The sequence below is a fragment of the Hippopotamus amphibius genome, chromosome 7, assembly GCF_030028045.1.
Source record: "Hippopotamus amphibius kiboko isolate mHipAmp2 chromosome 7, mHipAmp2.hap2, whole genome shotgun sequence".
Taxonomy (NCBI): Eukaryota; Metazoa; Chordata; class Mammalia; order Artiodactyla; family Hippopotamidae; genus Hippopotamus; species Hippopotamus amphibius.
Window position 1 is genome coordinate 134352555 of NC_080192.1, and position 19435 is coordinate 134371989.

General features: G+C 45.2%; 1 non-coding gene across 1 annotated transcript; it reads right to left on the reverse strand.

Annotated features, from left to right (window-relative positions):
• Positions 1–5802: 5802 nt before the first annotated feature.
• On the reverse strand, positions 5803–5875 carry TRNAE-UUC (transfer RNA glutamic acid (anticodon UUC)). Its single transcript has one exon. It is a non-coding gene; the product is annotated as a tRNA-Glu (tRNA).
• Positions 5876–19435: the final 13560 nt, after the last annotated feature.

Consider the following 19435-nt stretch of genomic DNA (forward strand, 5'->3'; position numbering starts at 1 on the left):
TTCTTTCCCCAAATGGATCTCTCCCACCTTCGTCTTTGCTGGTATTTTCCAAAGTCTGCTCTGAAGACTTCCTGCCTAAGGTAGGATAGTGCTAGGGACTGAACTGACTATCCCAGCCTACCCACCCCTGTCCATTCAAAAGTTGAGACCCTAACCTCTAATGTGATGGCCATGGGAAATGGGTCCTTTGGGAGGGGGTGTAATTAGGGTTAGATGAGGTCACGAAGGTGGGGCCCTCATGATGGAATTTGTACCCTTACAAGAAGAGACACCAGAGAGCTTACTTCTTCTATTCCTTTCTGCCACGGGAGGCAGCTCTTTGCAAACCAGGAAGCAAGCCCTCATCAGAAAGCAAATCAGCTGGCACCCCGATCCTGGACTTCCCAGGCTCCAAAACTGTGAGAAATAAATTCCAGCTGTTCAGGCCATCTAGTCTACAGTATTTTGTGATGGCAGCCTGGGCTGACTGACACACATAGGAAGAGTTCTATGATCAAAAGTGCTCGGGATAATCTTGAGATCTCCCAAACCACAGACTTAGCTCTGATATTTAGTCTTCCCATCAGAAACTTGACAATGTCTGCAGCTTCCCATGCTTATGTTCTTTGGTAAAGTAATAGTATTTTCTTTATCTAGGTCTCAATACTGTTTAATAGTTAGTGTATTGAGAAGTATTTTTCGTAGTTTTCTTTATTTTTTCAATCATGAATGGGATATTTTTCTACTATATTTGATAAATGGTTTTTGATGATTTATAGGAAAGCTAGCTTACTAAACTTTCTTATTAATGCTAATAGTTTTTTGGTCATTTCTCTTATACTTTTTAGTCAATGATATCACCTATAATGAGCTTTATCTCTTCCCTTCTACTATTACACCTCATTAATTTATGTCATTTTACTAAATTAAGTCTGTTTGTACATTGAACAGACCTGGTACAATTGAGTATCATTGTTCTTCTTTCTGCCCGTAACAAAAAGCTTCTAGTGTTTGTTCATTAAGTATAAGGTTTTTCTATAGGTTTCTTTTTTTTTTTTTTTTTTTTTTTTTTTTAGGCGCATGGGCTTAGTTGCTCCGTGGCATGTGGAATCTTCCCAGGGCAGGGCTTGAACCCGTACCCCCTGCATTGGCAGGCGGATTCTTTACCACTGCGCCACCTAGGAAGTCCTCTATAGGTTTCTGGTAGATTCTTTTTGCCACGTTAAGGAGGCTTTCTTCTATTAATCTGACTATGAGCTTATTGATGAATGGGTGTTGGATCTAATAAATGCTTTTCTCAGCATCAAAAAAAAAAAAAACATTGCTTGCGAAATAAAGCCTACCGTGTGCTCTTCTTGAAGATTCAAGGTGCACATGGCAGATTACAGGTACTCCTGTAAAGGAACAAATTCACTTTTGTTTAATGTGGTATCTCTAAAACTAACTGAACCAGGGGAATCCTTCTGGCCTAATTGCTGTTACTATTCCCTAGACCCTGAGTTCTTTCTGTCCAGGACCCTCAGTTCTGCCATCTATTGGTCTGCTGTGGTCATTTGGAGCCTAGTGATAGGGCTCCTGACAGAGAGGATGCCCCCGACCCCAGCGGCACCTTGGGGGCTTGCTCTTGTGCTCGGCACTCGAGGAGGCTTCCCGTGGCCCCCCTGCTCTTTGAACCAGCAGAATGCAGAAGGCTGTGCTCCCCAGATGTTTGCTAAGCTCCTCTGAGTGCGCTGATGTATGCAAAGCAGGCTGGAGTCACTCTGACCAGAGATTCAAAGACACCATATGTCTATGGTGTAGGAGCAGCAGTGGGCAGGACCAAAGGCCAGCTCTGGGGTTGGCTCACACACTGCGGCTCCCGGCATCCTGTGCTCCAGGTAGCTAATGGCCCCATGTATGTCCCCTGTTCTAAGGAGGCCCGGCTGCATCTGCGTGGCAGCAAGCCCATAGCACTCCTGGGCAACTCTGGTCCCTGCCTCTGTCCCTTCTGGCAATGTGTGCCCTAGGGTGGATTTCCTTCTTTGTCAGATTATAATTACACTATGCTAAGAACTACCTAGCTGAGTGTGTCTCAAACTTTAGTTTGCGTACAAATCACCTGGGGGATCTTGCAGATTCAGAAAGTCTGGGATGAGATTTGACATCTGCATTTCCCATAAACTCCCAGGAGATGTCCACACTGCTGGTCAGCGTAGTCCGGGGGCCATATCTTAAACAGTGTGAACTAGGTGCAGAGGCAGGCTTCTCCTGGGACGGTGTTGTGTATCTTGTCCGAGGGTTTCTAGGCGCTAAGGAAGTTAGCGCTCTCTTGTTAGCACTGCACGACATCCTGTGAGGTCGTCTGGCAGGATTCTTGTATCCATTTAGAAAATGATGACCTTGAGATCCTGAGACATTGACTTATCTGTGGTCGTCTGATGAGGGAGGAAGCCATCCAGGGCTCTATTTGCTGCTCACTCAAGGCTGTGGGAAAAGTTCCAGGCACTGGCCTCTGAACTGCCACCGCATTATTTACCCCTGCTCACCTTCTATCAGTATTATGTATATGTCTGTTACCACCGTTACCATCCCGGGCCAACTAAACCTCTCTGAGGATAAAATCATAGCACATATGTCATACCCAACGGCTCTTGTCCCTGGGATTGACAGTATGTTTGTTGAATAAATGACTAGGTATCTGATGGTGTCTAATAATTGTTAGTGGAAAATAATACATTCTGTGATTCTTATGTGTGTAATGGCTCTTCATTGCTCCCATCAGTGGTTCTTAATTTTATTTGGGATCAAAAACTCCGCTGAGAATCTGACAGTATTTATGCTGCCTCTTCCCAGAAGGGTGTACATTCTGCGTATTTTGCACATAATATCTGGAGTTTCATTGGGAAACCCCGAAGTCAGATTCTATAGACTCCAGTTATCAGTCTCTAGCTACTAGGGTTAAACATAAACCCTGCACCCTGGCATCAAAGCTCTTTAGGATGGAGGCAACATGCTTTCTCCCATGATGAACTAGTTGGGGCTCCTTCAGTAGCAAGGAACAGAAATCCATTTGAGTTAGTTTATTTTTTTAATTTTTAATTTTTATTAAAAAATTTATTTATTATTTATTTTTGTCTTTGTTGCTGCACATGGGCTTTCTCTAGTTGTGGTGAGCGGGGGCTACTCTTCATTGGCAGTGCTTGGGCTTCTCATTGCGGTGGCTTCTCTTGCTGCTGAGAATAGGCTCTAGGTGTGCGGGCTTCAGTAGTTGTGGTGCGTGGCCTCAGAAGTTGTGGCTTGCGGGCTCTAGAGCACAGGCTCAGTAGTTGTGGTGCACGGGCTTACTTGCTCCGTGGCATGTGGGACCATTCCCAGACCAGGGATCAAACCTGTGTCCCCTGCATTGGCAGGCTGATTCTTAACCACTGCCCTGCCAAGGAAGTCCCTGAGTTAGTTTAAATAAAGTTATTTTCAATTTTATGTGTATGAGGAAGTTTCCTGGGATAGCTCACAGAATAGATGGGAGAATTAGAAAGGAGAAAAGTAAAAATTCAGGTGCAGCACCAAAAACTTTAGTGTCTAGAACCAGGGGCTTGAATGATACAAGGGTCTTTTTTAAGAAGATGTATTTTATTGAAGTATAGTTGATTTACAATGCTGTGTTAATTTCTGCTGTACAGCAAAGTGACTCAGTTATACATATATATGTAATCTTTTTCATATTTTTTTTCATTATGGTTTAGTACAGGATATTGAATATAACTAGCTCCCTGTGCTATAGAGTAGGACCGTGTTGTTTCTCCATTCTAATATAAGGATCATTTTATCTTTCTATTTATTTACATTATAGGGACGTGGCTGGGGGCAGCTTCCAGTTCATATTTCACAGGCTTGTACCAGAGAGAAAAGGGCTCTTTTCTGCAAATTTAATAATAATAAAAATTAAAAATCCCAGGGAAAGTCCCTAATTGGCATGCCTTGGCTCGCTGCCCATCTTTGGGCCAATTACTGTGGCCAAGAGGGTGGGGTAGGATGTTTGGGTCACACACCCACCTCACAAGTGCCCAGGGAGGTGGGATCAGAGGAAAGGAAGGCTGCTCCGATTTGCACCATGTGGGTGTATGGGTAGGTGAGGGGTGGAAAATTTCCCTCAAGACAAGGAAATACCATAGCATCCCTGGGGACATGAGGTGTGAGGCAGCAGCCCCGATTCATATTCCCTATCATTCCTTTCTGAAATTCTTTGTTTTAGTTGAGTTTAGTTTACTTGTCCCTCTCATGGGTTATTCATTCCTGCCTCTGGGCCTCCTAGGGTTCCCTCCCCACTCTGCTTGTCCATTTTGGACTCAGCCTCTGTCTTAGTTTCTTAGGGCTGCCGTAACCAAGTAGCACAAGCGGGTAGCTTGAAATAATAGACATTTATTCTCTCATATTCTGGAGACTATATGTCTGACATCAGGGTGTCAGCAGGATTGATTCCTCTGAGGGCTCTGAGGGAGAAAACATGCCATGCCTCTCACCTGGCTTCTGGTGGCAGCCGACAGTCCTTGGCTTGTAGACCCACCACTCCAATCTCTGCCTCCCTCTTCACATGGTGTTTCCGTGTCTTTGTCTTCATGTGGCCACCAGCTCTCTGTGTCTCTCTCCTCGTCTCATAAGGACACTAGTCATTTTGGACTAAGGGGTCACCCTACTTTAGCATAACCCCACCCTAGCTAATGACATCTGCAACTACCTTATTTTCACATTACTGGAGGTTAGGACTTAAACATATCTTTGGCGGTGGGGGGGTGGGGGTGGGGGGGGGGATGGGGGGGTGGGGCACAATTCAATCCATAACAGCCTCCCAGCCCAGATTAAGCCCAGTTTCTCCAGCAGGCCTTTGGTGACCACCCCACATCTGATCTGTTTCTCCTCTGAGCTCCCACTGTCTTGACTGTTTGTGTAGCTGCATCATGTGGTAGAGGCTTTAGCCTTCCTTGCATATCTTGTGTCATCATGAGACTGTGAGCTCCTTGAGGGCAAGAGTTCAGAGCTTTTCAATATTCCCTGTGGTGCCTAGAGCAGTGGGTGATGGTTAATGTTATTTGTCAACTTGACTGGGTCATGAGGTGCCCAGCTATTTGGTTAAACATTATTCTAAGTGAGACCATGTCTTAGACGAGATGAACATCTGAATTAGTAGTTTGAGTAAAGCAGATTGCCCTCATGAATGTGGGTGGGCTTCATCCAATCCTCTGGCAGCCGGCACAGAACAAAAGGCTGAGCAAAGGAGAATTCACACCCTCTGCCTTCAAGCTGGGCCATCAGTCTTCTCCTGACTTTGGACTTGGATGTGGGCTGGAAATGAACATCATCAGCTCTCCTGGGTCTCCAGCTTGCTGACTGCAGATCCTGGGGCCTCCTAGTCTCCATAATTGTGTGAACTAATTCCTTATAATAAACATGTTTATATATTTATATGTATCTATACGTAGACATACTATTTCTCTGGAGAATCCAGACTGACCCAGAAATGCCCAACACAGTGTGAAGGCTCAACGAAAGGCCAAGGATGAATGAGGGAGTGAATGGATGGTAACTGAGTGCCTGGGATACCTCCTAAACTCTCCTCACAGGCCTGCCAGGAGATGCCTCAAAGAGAAGCTTTGGGGCAAAGTGATACCTATCTTCACTCAATCATGCTCATCCTCAGCCGCACATAGGGAAGCACTTGAAGAGCTCTGAAAATTCCGGTACCTGGGACCAACTAACTGTGAACTTCTGAGAAGGGGACCAGGCATCAGTGGGTCTCTTTTTTTATTTTTTGGCTGTGTTGCGCAGCTTGCAGGATCTTGATCTTAGTTCCCCAACCAGGGATTGAACCTGGGCCCTCGGCAGTGAAAGTGCTACGTCTTAACCACTAGACCACCAGGGACTTCCCAGTGGGTCTCTTGTAAAGCTCTGCAGTGGGTTCACCACATCCTGGAGGTTGAGGGGCCTGGCTCAGGCAGTGGGAGAGCACCAGGCTGCAGGCTTACATTCTGAGCTTCACCCAAGTGAGCCTCACCCACACCAGCTCAGTTTCTGGACATATCTTGGAGCCAGGATGGTGATATTTCACACAATAATAGTGCAAAATACTTTGGAGCCAGGTGTACATTTGTTTCTGATTCACTAGGCTATTGTAGCTCCTAGGACTCTGCAAACCCAGTGCTTGACATTTGCTTTGAGTTAATGTCCTGCCCAGACCCAAGCTCAGATTCTTGGAGAAGGGTCTCTGAGAAGAAGCACTTTCATGCAAACGGTGGCCAGGCTTTGCATCAGCAGTCAGCACGAGGGAAAGAATAGAGCCAGAGTGCTCTCTATTTAGATGGTGACAATGAGACGTCATAAAGGGCTATTTGGGGAAGAAAAGCAGTCAGCACTGGCAAAGCTGTGTCAGGGCGCAGGAGGAGCCCAGAGCCCCCCTCCCCTGCCCAGGGTGCTTTGGAGCACTGTATGTCAGGCCTGCATGGGAACAGGCAGGGACCTGGTGACACAGGGCTACCCGCAGGCGATCAAAGCCTCGGGGCGCCGTGGCTGGGGTGGTGGCTGGCCACTGTCCTGGTCTCCCGGCTGCTCCATAAACCATCTCTGTCAGACAGGCCTCTCCAGCGGGCCGGCAGTGCTGGAGGGAACACATATTTCAGCCCGGACACCAGGACTTGAATGGGAGCGCGTGCGTGTCTGGGGCTGAAGTTTCTCTGAAGCTGATTTGTGGCTGTCTGAATTTACGGCCTCAGAGGACAACAGGATCGACCAACTAGACCCATATGTGTTCAGTCCCCAAGCCTGGGTTTCAGAGAGCACGAGGGGTGGAGGAGGAGAGACTGTTATTATGTTCCTGGCAATAGGTGGTGATATAGGGCCTGTCAGACAACAGCTTTTAGAGGTATTTTTAGGACATCTCATTGTCTTCCTTCTCTCTCTCACCCAAGGTTGTCTGCACAGCCTTGAGCTGAAGGAACTTGCAGAAATAATTCAAAACCACAAACACATTCCACACCAGGAGACTGACACCTCAAGGTCACCTCCTTAGCCTGGCAGCTCCAAGAACACTTATTCTCATGATGGCGACTCCGTGCTTCAAAGGGAGTGGAGCTCAGCTTCACTTGGGAGTGGAGAACTAGAGGTCTCTGCTTCTGGACAAGTTTCAGCAGATCCTACAGAAGGACGCAGGGCCTGATCTGTGCAGAGGTCAGGTGGTGGCTGCCTGGTGGCATCACCACCCCATAGTCTCTCCTACCTGCTGCTTGCCCCCAATAGGTCTTACCTGTCCGAAGGCTGGGAGATGAACCAGCCCTCTGCTGTGATGGGAATAGGATGTGGGGCCTTTGGGAGGTGATTAGGATGAGATGAGGTCCTAAGGGTGGAGCCCCCATGCATGGGATTAGTGTCCTTATATGAGCCACAAGAGAGCTTGCTGCTCTGCCCTCTGCACGTGAGGATACGAGAGTGTGGCAGTCTGCAACATGGGAGAGGGCTCTCACCAGGACTCAACCCTGCTGGCACCCTGATCGGGGCCTTCAAGTCTCCAGAGCTATGAGAAGTAAGTCTCTGTTGTTCATAAGCCACCCAGTGTATGGTCCTTACTTACAGCAGCCAGAACTAAGATAAGTGCTCTGTTTTGAGCAATAACTCTGTCCTTGTCCTAGTAGCATGGTTTTGGATAAGTCACTTAGCTTCCCTGAGTGTGAATTTATTCTGCTGGAAAAATGGATAATAATTCCTGCTCTGCTTACCTTCTTCACAGGGTTGTTAGGAAGACCAAAAGAGAGGGCATATAGGGAACACTTTCATAGACGATACATTTTCTGAAATATTAAAAAAAAATCCACGTTTATTATTTATTTATGTATTTCCAGCTTTGGCAATGGGATCTTTTTGTTGTTTTTTATTTCAACTTTTATTTTTTTTAATTGAAGTACAGTTGATTTACAATGTTGTGTTAGTTTCAGGTGTACAGCACAGTGACTCAGTTATACACACACACACACACACACTTTTTTTTCAGATTATTTTCACTTATAGGTTATTACAAAATATTGAACATAGTTCCCTGTGCTACACAGCAGGTCCTTGTTGGTTACCTATTTTATATATAGTAGTGTGAATCTGTTAATCCCAGCCTTCCAATTTATCCTCCCCCACTGCTTTCCCCTTTGGTAAATAAGTTTGTTTTCTATGTCTGTGGGGTCTATTTCTATAAAACAAAACAAAACAAAACAAAATACTACCATGGAATTGCTTATTTTTTTTTCTTACTAATGTCGAGAATGTTTCTCTTCATGGGATTGCAAAAGAATGTCAGGTTCCTACTTTAGTGAATTTCTGCCTGCCATAAAGTCTCTCTACAGAGAAGCCAGGTTCCTCTTTGTGTGGATTCCTTGGTTTCTTCTCTACCTACCCTGCTATTCTGTGACCTGGGAAACTGAGCCAGGAAGGAGAGAGCAAGAGATTCATCCAGAAATGCTGATGTTGAGGAAAGACCCTGACCTCTGGATAATGAAGTGTGGATTGTTGGCAAATTTCTTAAGATAATAATGGTGGCAGGAAAAATAATGTTCAGTTAAAAAACTGGCAGCAGTTTCTTCAGGGAGAGAATTGTCTTTTGTTCAGAATACCTTGATAGCTTTTCTGAGTATGAAAGGTGAGCTCGCCCCAGGACACAGCTTAGATGAGCCAGACTGAAGGTGGTTTTCAACCTCAGCTGCACAGAAGGAGCTTGGGAAAATGATGCATGCATGTGCCCCAGCTCCAGAGCCTCTGATGTAATTGGTCTGGGGTAGGGTTAGGGTATCTCTATTTTTAAAAGACTCCCCAGGAGATTCTACTGTGCAGCCAGGATCGAGATTCCCTAGTGCCAGACCCAAACAAGAAGGGGGCAGGGAGAATAGTGATAGACTTGAGGGGCTGGTAGCTTGGTGGGAGATGAGCTGGGAGATGAGAGGAGTTGATCTGGATGGTGGTGGGTGGGGGCTATCTGTGCAGAGATGACCAGTGAAGCGTTGCTGGTGCCCAGAGGAGCCAGGGACTGTTAGCAAAGGAATCACTGGCATTAAATTTTAGGTTGTTTGCTGTGCTACACTATAACACCCAGATCTTCAGATCCTCAGTGAAAGTCTCTATGTGCCCAATCTCGTGTCCACAATCCTGTGGAGGAAGTACCAGAACACAGGCTGGCCCCAGTGATGGACAAAGAAAGTCCAACACCTGCAGGAGATGAAATGGGGGCCAAGATTGAAAATTCAGCAAGAGTAGGAAATTGGAGCTAGAAGGAAGCAGGACAAACGTACACCCCCCACCCCCACTCCCGCCGAAGAACCCTCTGGGATTTTGGGAGGGATGCTAGGTTTCCTACCGTTTGTGCAACAGGGCTTCAAGGTAATTTTATTTAAATCTCAGTGGATAGTGCCTCAGCTGCTGGAGGACACGAAGACTTACAAACAGCTGACACTTGAGACAAAGAATAATAAATAATTCACCACCTTCCCTCTTTCCACCTCACACACTCCATGTGTGGAATATTTTATAGCTATCACAGCTCATTCACATTCATCTCTCTCGGAGCCTTCCAACAGGCCTGGGAGATGGGGAAGGAAGGAATTCGTCACATCTGATTGCTGAGAAAGGGGGTCCTTAGCAGCTGGAGCTTGTGTGCAGTGGTGGGGCTTGAAACATCACTAGCTCTGAACCATCACTCTGGTCCTGACTTGGTGCTCAGGCCACCATTCTAGGTGAGTTAGTCTTCCAACTGCTTCAGAACTGCATGGAGATCTTCTGACAATGCTTTTTTTTTGTTTTTTGTTTTTAAACAACATGAGTTCTAGATCCAATGTTTAATCTCTTCCCTCTACCCTATTTTTTCTCTCTTCCTTCTCTTTTCTTTTCCCCCTCGTCCATACCTATCCTCCATTTCCTGTGTCCTCATCTGCATCCATCCACCAGTCACTGTTTCCAGGCAATGCTCTCATTTGTAGATTTCCCCCTAGATTAGCATATTCACGCATGAATTCCACATAAAAGTGTTTTTGAATGCTTCTTCATTATTTGGTCTTCTCTCTTTATCTGATTCCAGGATGAGTCAAAAGTCTTTACCAGCATGTACTGCTGAATCACCCAGTTTCTAATCTGGAAACGGTCGCCCTGCCTCTGGGAGGAACTTCACAAACTTTCATGAGTTGTTGATGTAACATTAGTTCTTGGCACATAGAGAGGACTCAATATACTGACTGGCTTCAGCTGACCTTTGCTCTCGATTTAGATGAGAGGAATGGTGACCTGTTTCTCCCACATGGAAGCAAAAAGCTGAGTGTATTTTATGCCCAGGTGTTTGCCATATAGCTTGATACAAAACCATGTCCTGGAAAACTATAAGCCAATCTAATTTATAGAAATAAACTGAGTGAGAATCATTATTTTTTATTGGTACCACTTAATGTGAAGAAAATGCACATTTTCCAAAAATATGGAAAAAACGTTCCATTTGCCTTATTGGGTCCAAATGTTAGGTTTAAATTATTTTACTATGCAAACTTTCTTTCATATCTTGGCAGTAGTGATTTCCATTTTTATTCCTTTGGTATCCATAATCTTATGAGAATCAAAAACACATGCTTTGAGATCACTGGACAGCTCCTCCTCCAACATTTTAAAAATGCACAAGGAAGGTTATTGCTCTGGTAGCAAAAATAACAGGAACGCTATGGGAGAAAATTATGAGGACGTGTAGGCAGAATGGGAAAGAGGTTCAAAAGGTGCATTCTGGTTTTTATGCTTTTGATTTGCAAGTCATTAAGCTGGAAGAGCCCCTGCCTCCTGCTGACTGCCACTAGGAATGCATTTTTTTCTTCTGTAATAGAGGATGCTTATTCCACGACTCCAGGTTGCAGTACTGGAGGAGGATGGGGTGGGGGGAGTCTGGATTTTCCAGTGCTTCTAGAGATGGGGTGTTTCGAGGAGTGGGCTAAGAGTCAATAGACTTCTGGCCTCCCTCTGTCTGCAGGAGTGGGTGCATTTCGCAGGGAGGGAGAAGCGTCGTGTGAGTTTCAGTCCCAAGAATTTCAGGCTGACAGAGAGAAGTCAGTGAAAAGGTGAGTGTTTTGTCTTTTCTCCCAAAAAAATAATTAGTAGAGAAAAAAGTTGAGGACAGTCAGACATTAAAACATGAGGAAACGAAGGCGAGAAAGGTACGGAAGGAGAAGGGCAGATGGGAAGCCCAGCGTCCTTTAGGGGTAAGAGATCAAGGGCTTGGGTCATAGCCCAGACCTTGCGTCAACAGCTTATATGATGCTTAATAGGTGCCTGGTCAGCCCAGACTCTAATGTTTCCAGAAACACGCAGGGCCGTGCCATCCCCTGCCCCTGCCTACTGCATATCTGCCACGCTTGTCTTGCTCAGCGTTCACAGCTGGACACCCCACTTTCCTCTGTCCTTGAACTTGAGATTAGTGAACAAGTGTTTTAATCCACAAGTGATTCTTATTTGTATTTCTGTAGTACCTTTTGTCCTCAACAAAGATATTACGTTGAAATGAGCTTTCTCCCCTAGTCCATTTGGAAAACTCACTTCTTTCGAAATTGGCACAAACATCTTATTGTCTATGAAACTCTACCTGATCTCCCCAACCTGAGCTGTTTCTTCTCTCCTTTGAGGTCCCCCTCTACCTGGTGGGCACATAACAATTATTACCCTTACTTCTCTGTATTGTCCTTTTTTCTCTACAGGTCTGGGAGCTCTTCTACAGCTAAACTCCTTGAGGGCAGAAACTGCCTTAATTATGCTGACTTTTCCTACATTTCAGTACCCAGCATGTAAGAGGTATTTAGTAAATGTTTTGAATGAATGGATGGATGGCATTCATTCATCTAAGCCCTAATTGGTTGCAAGGATGAATAAAAAAATGTCCTTCATTCACAAATAAGCAAATGTAATTGAAGTAGTGGAATTATTCAAAAAATGTTCATATTATCCTATTAATTCATTTTTGGATTCTGGGAGTGAAAGGGAGAGCTTACAACTCTATGGTTAATAACCAAGTGGAGTAATAAAGACCCCCTTATAGTAGAACTCCCTGACCTACTTTCTACTCTTACCTTGACTTTCTGACATTGACCGTGGATGTTAATCAGATATACTGGTTGTTGCATGACCGTCAACTCATTTACCTTTGAAAATCAATACTGACTCTTTGCCAAACAAGACTTTAAAAATGCTAAGGGGAGGTACCCTCAGCACTGGACCCTCAAATAGTGTCTCATTTATCTGGGTGGGGAAAGCTTTTGATGACCATAACTCAGGAAGCAGGTTTATGTCCATCTGTGCAGATTGGAGTGTGTAAGAATCCCACCCTAACTCGTTTCTCTGGATCTCGGTCTTCTCTGTGGAGGGCTTACCTCAAAGTTCCCAATAGCCAGGCTTCTTGGTCCCCAGACTTGCCTGTGCAAGGCAGACTCTCACTTGTTTATGGGTGGCTCTTTCTGCAGGTCCAAGGCCTGCTCAAACTTGTCTTTGTTAGGAGACATCTAAGTTTTAAAGATAGAGTGGGCTTGTGCTTGGTAGGCATGGGTGGAACACATTAGCAAAGAACCCGACTAAAGGAGTGGAAAGCTGGGAGCTAAGGGAATTCAGTAGTTGCCCTGGCCCCACCCACTTCTCCAAGTTGAGCCCCATCCACTTCCCTGTCATTAGCCTCTGGCACGTTGCTTAACTTCTGAGTCTCACTTTTCTGTTTGCGGCGCAAGAGTACAAACAGCATTTCGCTTGTATCTTAGAATTGTTATGAAGATTAAATGAAACAAAGACTGTCTACTTATAATAGCTAGCACACCTTGTCTGTTTTCCTTCTCATCGTATCCGTAGGGCCTTGCTGAGAGCCTAGGATGTAGAAGGGGCTCAGATACTTGCAGAAGTTGATGGCCCTTTGAGACAGAAGAGCATCATGGTATATATGATTCCAGTACCAACTGGCCCAGTTCAAATCTCAGCTCCACCTCTTCTAGCTGTGTAGACCGTGAATAAGTTATTTAAACTGTCTGTGACCCATTAACTCTTTCTGAGGATAATAAGAGCCTCCTTACCTCATAGATGGTGGAGGTTTAAAAGAGGTCATGCACTCAAAGCTCTCAGCGCAGTTCCTGAAACATATAACCTTACAATAAACATGAGCTACTGTTATCCCACTTTCTAGGGGCCACCAATGACATGGATATAGAATAATATTCAAGTACGAGATACTTAGGGTAATCTCTTTACCAGTACATCAGCTTATAGGTAACTTTGTCAACGGACTCCAAAACATAAATGGCCGGTCCCTCTTACACATCTTATACAGATCTCTTTCTTACCTAAGAAATCAAGAGATGTATTTTAAGGCTCATGTTTGCTTTTCCTTAGATTTTCCTAAGGCTACAATCTTTTTTATAAACTTTTTATTTTGGACTAATTTTAGATTTACAGAAAAGTTGCCAAGTTAGTATAGAGCATTTCTGTTTACTTTTCCCCGGTCTCCCCTAATGATATCTTCTGTAATTATGGTGCATTTGTCAAAACTAAGAAATTAATATTATACATTACTGTTGACTAAACAATAGATTTTATTTTGGATTTCACCAGTTTTCCCACTTACATCCTTTTTCTCTTCCAGGATTCCATACTGGATCCCATAGGATCCCACACTAGACCCCTCAGGACCCCATAATGGACCCCACAGGACCATCTCTTTAGTCTCATTCCATCTGTGACAGTTTGTCAGTCTTCCTTTGTTTTCCATGACCCTGACAGTTTTGAGGAGTCCTGGCTGAGCACTTTGTAGACTGTTCCTCACCTTAGATTTGCCTGATTTTTTCTCACGATTAGATTAGGTTTGGGGGAAGAACACCAAGGAAGTAAAGTGCTGAGCCCACACTGAATGAGAAATTTCTGTCTTTTCTGCCTTTCACTTCTCTTCAATTTCTCTTCCTCTCTTTTCTAATTATCCGCTCCCCTAGAACACACACACAATGGACTTACAATCTAAGGAAATCAAAGGGTGAGAAATGAATTGGGCTCTGGAGGGAAATTAGAATCTGGAAGTGAATAAAGCATTTTGCTTGCCTGAGTCTCCATGAGACCTGACATGCCAGAACCCACCATGAGGATACAGCCTCCCCCTTCTCCACCCACTTCCCCAATTTGCAGGAATTTGGGAGAGGCTTTGTACTGACACATGGCATAAATTGAAGGTTCCTGCGGTTTTAGCTTCATTTCAAGGTGCGGGTGCTAACATTTCATGACACTGCCTGTGGGTCCGCGGCTCCGCGCCTCACAATGCTCAAGCCTCCGCCTCCGCACGTGCAGATCGCACCCTTTCTTTAGGACCCGGTTCACATGCCGCCTCTGTCTCACCTCAGCCAGGCTGGAGTTCAAGGTGGGGAATCAGGGCGGATGTACAGACGCAGAGGAAGGCACACGTGGCGAGCGAGTCCAGAGAAAGTTTCGGCATCTGAGCTAATGGAGAGGTTTCTGGGTGGATGCCCTCACACTTCATTTCTGGCCTCTGCTGCCAGCAGAATTGTGCTGACCCTTGTCAAACCTCAACCCCACTCTCAGGTCGCGTGCCACCTGCCCACTGCTGTCGCTCCCGCCCCCATCAGAGGCTGTAAAGTCATGTAGGAGGAGATGAGATAGTGAACTTGACTTCGTGCACTAAATCTTTGAAACGCAAGAACTTTCAGATTGGCATTTTCATGTTTAAAATTTAGGACAGCAAGAGGACTTGGTGTCCAGTCCCTGATCTTCCTCTCCTGAAATCTTTATTTCTACAGCTCACCAGACTGCGGTAGATTGGGGGTCACCACATCGGGACCACGGTAGCTATTTCATTTTCATCCAATAATGTGCCTCCTTTTGTATAATGAAAAGTTTGGCAAAATTATATTCTGCATGCATATTATTTATTATATGGTGAATGTAACTGTAAAAACTCTACGTTTATGTCTGCTATTCGATTTCTTTTAAACAAATGACCTTACATACTGTAGAGTACTTATGGGCAATTTAAGGGACATTCAAGAATAATTTTTACCTGATTGGCCCCTTAGGGTGCAACTTTAGATCCTAACATCTGAATAAGAAACAACCCCTCTGCCAACCAAATTTCACTGCCTTTTGCTCTTATTTTATAACCTAGGACCCTTTTCAGTTTCCCAGGTGTTCCTGGGAGATCCCAGGGAAGTCACACGTGAACTCACGAATGGCGCTCGCATGGCCCAGAATGAAGAACCTTCTGTGCAAGCGCGGGGCAGAGGGAAGGGAGAGGAAGCATGAGGATGGGGGGAACTATACCTGCAGTCACTAAGAAGATTGTGGACATCGATGCAAAGGCGGCTGCCTCCAGCTCTACCGCAGCTACAAATGGTCTCAGTGTGCCCTCCCACTGCGCATCTCGCTCTGTGCGCCTTCCACTGCGCATCTTCCTCTGTGCACCTCCCACTGCGCATCTCCCACTGCGCATTTCCAGTGGGCCTCGTGCTGGAGCTCCGGTTTCGCAGGGCCTGAGTTTGTGCAAACAGCGCCTGTAGCTTCGGCGCGTGGCCCTTCTCTGCCTAGGGCTCTTTCCTGAATCTGTGATGCAGGCTAGAGCATCCGTATCTGAGACGGACACCATCTCTCCGCCATTCCAAGACACGCTCACCCCTCACAAGAGCAGATCGCTTCTGCAAGCTGCTCAACAAGAAAAGGAAGGAAAACCCAAAATCGAAAAGTCACCCAGCCTCCAATAACTACCATCCCCCCAAAACAGAAGTCCTTCAGGGCTAGAGCTTCTGCGGTTCTCAGGCCTCAGGTTTGACTGACCCGCATCCTAGCTCCAGGCTTCTCCAACCTCGCTTTTCCACCCCTCGCCATGCTGGAAGGAGAAACGTTTGAAAGAGATGATCTCGAGTGCGCTTCATGAGAATTGGTAAGTAATTTAACCTTAATACAAAAGGTTTTTGGAGGAAGGCAGTATTATGGAAATAATTTAAGACCCGTGCTTAAAACTCCAGGTAAAAATACCTCAGCTAGTGGTTATTAATCTTCTGAAATCACATTTCTTAATTTTGAAGCTGGTTAAAAGAAGGGGGGAATCCACCAAGAGAGCTGGCCCATTTCAAACTGAATATTTCATTTTCACCCGATTTAGGCCAAAACTCTTTGCAATTTGTAGGTTTGTGAAAAAATTCCCCAGACCACATGTTTTCTTGAGTTGTGAAATCTTGACTGGGGGCTTACTAAGGACATCTTCAGCAGCAAAGTTCTGTTGGGGGAAAAGCCTTGTTTTAAACACAAAGACAGAAAGTGAAACCGATATTCTTCATGCATTTCTTTGAGTTGCAGCCTGGTCTGGCATTCATTTAAACCAAATATCGCTCCTGCTCTGCCTCCGCTGTGGCAGGACAGATCAGAAAGGACCGAAGGAGAGTCCATAAACTGCAAGCATTCGAAGCTGCTTGATGTGGATGCAGGCAGAACAGATTGGAGAACATCCCCAAATTATGTGTTCTGTGTTCAAAGAAACCACAATGTCTCTTCTCCTTTCCCCCACCCCTGTTTCACCAAAGGCAGCATGCTATGGTGATAGAGGGAGTATGGGCTTGGTGAAATCGATGTCTGAGGTTCAAGTCTTGGCTCCTTTGTGTGCTAACTGTGGGATCCTGGGTAAGTTACTTGGTTTCCAAGTCTCAGTTTGATCATTTGTAAAATAGGGCAAATTATTCCCACCTTTCCAAGTCGTCATGAATATTACAATAGTTCCCGGTGGGGAAACCTCTAGTATAGCTGCTGAAATATGGAAGGTGTTTAGTAGGCATCCTTTGATTTCTGCACTGTAGAATTCTGCTTTGCTTGTTATTTATGTAGCTGGGCTATAAAGAATCAGAAGGATCTTCTGGAGCTTAGGCTGGAAAATGAGCTCTTGTCCATTACTGGCTTATTCCCACTGATTATGACCGAAGGGCACTGGAAAATGTTTTGGCATTAGGGGACATGTTGCCTTTGGTCCTGCAGATCAGAACAGAGAGGGAAAAATGACTTGAGTTACAGCCTGGTCTGGCAGACTGCAGGGCAGGCTATGAGGAGCACAGTACTTTAAGTCCATGAAAAAGGTTTTATCCTCATATATTTTTCTTTCAGTGCTTCACCTTGTGGGGTCTCTGCTTTCTCTGGACCATTATTCTGAGGCTTGACGATCTTAGGTCTGGCTCCAGATAAGGGTCTCAGTGGTCAGACTTCCACCTTAATTTATTCCACCTCTAATGACTTGAACAACTCTCTGACCCCACCAAGATGCCCAGTCCATCAACCCTCATACTTTCTCACTACTTCCAGCTTCCCCATGGCTTCCGTTCTGTCCTGAGCAAGCTCTGGTTCCTTGTCAGCACCATCTCCACACTCTCACAAAGTTCTCACCTACCCTTAGCCATTTTTCCTCCATATCATACTTGCTCAGAAATCCCCAACCTGGTTAAACCCAGCTATCTACTTACACTGAGTCATACCTGAACATCTGGACACTGCTGGAGAAAAAAAAGATCACGTCGTAACTGTATTGGTTGGGTTCTCCTTAAATTAATGGCCACCGGTCTCAAATTTCATACCTTCTCTTACTTCTGAGAATCTTCAAAAGATACTCACTTTAAGCTGATGAGCTGGTCTCATATCATATAGAAAAAATAGATATGTTGCTGTTCCTATATAAAGCCAGCCCTTCTGCTGTGCTCTCGAGAAGCCATGGTATAGCTGGATAAGTGACATGTTATCTTCAGTGAGAGATGGATTAAAAATAGAGCCCCATTCTACATTTAAGCCCAAATCAGAATAGTTCTAATCCTCACCCCCTTCCCAGAGTTTGTCAGTCAGGAGCTAAGTCCCCTCAAATCATGGCAGTTTTTCTCAGCAACAGTCCCCAGTGACACCTGCAGGTTCTTTCTTCTATCCTTTGTCTGTTGCTTTCTGCACCACCTGAAGGAGGCTCCTGGCTGCTAGCACTGATAGTGACCATTGTGAGGACACCAATGTCTGTTTCAGAGATGACCTTGCCACAGTCTCTTAAATTCACTAATCTCTGGGAGTTAAAGCACTTCTGATTCTCTGCAGGAGTGGGAAGAACATCCTCTGTATCTCTGAAATCTGGTGGTATAAATTGTTGTCCATTCCACCTACTTCTGGGTCACTCCTAGTTGCTAAATACTCACAGTTGCCCTCCCCTTAAAGTTCTCAGAGCTTTTATTCCTCCTTCCAGAAAAGAGCAAACATGGGATTTATTAGTGTTTTGGTACTGTTTTGTGAAAACAAAAATTCAGAGGGCATTTTGCCAGATACCATATCCACTCCCCCAATGATGGATGACAAAAGTCTGCTGAACCTGGGTAAAATTTAGATTGTGTCTCTCAGTCTTATCCTTATGGGGGTGTCAAACATTAGAAGCGACACTCCCTGACACTCCCAATGAGAGGGCTGGGGCTCTGCTCCTCATTTGTTAAATTAAAAGGGTTGGACTAGAGGATATTTAAGAGTACTTCTAGCTCTGGAATTTTAATTTTAAGAAACATCTTGAATGATACCATGCATAAAAATCTTTTTAAAATGTTTTAAGATCCTTGAATAGAAAATCCTAAGGAAGCATGCCAGAAGTCCCTGAATCTGAGTCTTCAATAGCCCATCAGTTTCTTGGTACAAAAGCCAATCTATGGAACAATCACGTCTATCTTCTAATGTATCACAGCTGATTAAGTCACTACGGAGGCAGGAGGCAACACTTTTGCGTGTGTTCCCTGTGCACATCTGGGAGAACAGAACAATTCAGGGTCAGGGTGATGCTGGTGGGTGGTCCCTCCCTTGAATAGTGATAAGAGAGCAAACCTAAGTATGGATTCTAATTGTGGACGCCAAATGTGTGACCTTGGGCATATCTCTTTGAGCCTTGGTTTCCTCCTTTGTAAAATACGAATAAAAATAATTCTCACCTCTGGTTGTCTTAAGGATTGGATATGTAAATTACTGATGTTTTTCCTTGTCTGCTGAGTTCCAATAATTAGCGTAAGAGAGGACTGACGACATGGGATTGTGGCCACCTGTGTGGGAATTTCACTTCTGCTTAGGGGCAGATTGACAGCCTGCTGTCTTGTAAAGAGCCAGCTACTTTAGCAAATCCCTCTCCAACTGGTCAGTGTGTCCTGGGTCCAGCTCCTGCTGTACGTAGCAGGCTGTGAGGGCAGCCTGAGCGGCCAGAGCCTGAGGAGTCCTCTTCCTCCCTGGCTGCTCGGTTGCTTCTTTGCATCTCTAGTCCTTGCTCTGGTCAAGGGGACTTTTGGGAGTCTGGAGGCAGGGAGGGGGCAGAGGCAGTTGATGGTCTGCTGGCTCTGTTGCAGGACTTTGCACCTGGGTGGTGAATGGTGGTGGATAGGAAGGCATGCCCTGACTCTGATCTTGCCTGCAC